Here is a 1,099-nt window from a genome sequence, read left to right as displayed (position 1 = left end):
CAGCACAACTGCTGCAAGTTGCTCTTTGGGGTCATTCAAGTTATTTTCAACAAACAACAAACCAAATAAATGAAGCCACTAAATCATCTGGATCAAACTATCTCGTCTCCAAGGGTGCCGATCTCTTTGCTATCCCCACTTTAGAAATATTTCAAGTTCAGGTTACCTTTGTGTAGTGTTTGTAGGAATACCATTAAGTGACAATACCTTACATTTGTTACCACCCATTACTCTTTTCAAAGTAGTGCTTTCATGGAACGGTGGGACACAACGAATTTAGATCGGCGGTGAAATAGCTTTTTAATGCCCTAGTCACCTAGTGGATGAAAAAAGAACTGTTGGGAGCTGTTTGTTGAAGAGCGAGGTTGGAGAATGAAGCTGGGAGCAAGGCCAGGAAGCCCAAAGGCTGGTCGGCCGCCCCAGCGTTCGGGCTCCCTCCTGGAAATGGCTCCACCGCCGTGCAAGCGGGTGTACAGAAGCGCTAGGATCTCCTCCCGCTCCCCTGTTGTCTAACTTTACAGATTGACTAGAACTCAGTTTTTCTGATGGGGGGGGGAGTTTGGAGGGGATGTGCTCTAAGAGTCCTTTCAAAACGCTAAAATGATTAGAGCCAGACCATTCAAATATTCTCTTACAATGTTTTTTTCCTCGATCCCAATGTTACTGTAGCGGACACGTGCATAGGCTCCATATAGATTTCACTGCTAAAGTTAGCAGAGGTAGTCGTGGCCGAGTGGTTAAGGCGATGGACTAGAAATCCATTGGGGTCTCCCCGCGCAGGTTCGAATCCTGCCGACTACGGGAACCGAACTTTTGCTGCCAATACTTGTTTATTTTTCCTTTCTGAGTTTCCCATTATTCCAGTAGAAAATTTAAGGACTGTAAGAATGGCCAGAGTACAACAGGGACCCCTCGGTAAGCCCGGAAGAGGAGCGGACGAAGGAGCTCGGGAGTCGTGTGAGTGTAGTGACAACCTGGACCCAGGAGGGGGAGATGGGACCGAAACGCGCCCGACAACCTGGAACGAGTGAAGGCAAAGCAGCGTCGCGAGGTCGCGCAGGAAGGGAGAGCGCGGACCGCCGTCCCCGGGAACCCCCGC

At 49.5% G+C, this 1,099-nt stretch overlaps 1 non-coding gene across 1 annotated transcript; it reads left to right on the top strand.

The window, feature by feature from the left end:
* Positions 1 to 719: 719 nt before the first annotated feature.
* Positions 720 to 801, top strand: TRNAS-AGA. The gene has a single exon. It is a non-coding gene; the product is annotated as a tRNA-Ser (tRNA).
* Positions 802 to 1,099: the final 298 nt, after the last annotated feature.

This window comes from Myotis brandtii, unplaced genomic scaffold, assembly GCF_000412655.1.
Source record: "Myotis brandtii unplaced genomic scaffold, ASM41265v1 scaffold59, whole genome shotgun sequence".
In the NCBI taxonomy this organism is placed as follows: domain Eukaryota; kingdom Metazoa; phylum Chordata; class Mammalia; order Chiroptera; family Vespertilionidae; genus Myotis; species Myotis brandtii.
Note: the sequence above shows the minus strand (reverse complement) of the source record. Positions and strands in the feature narration are given on the sequence as shown.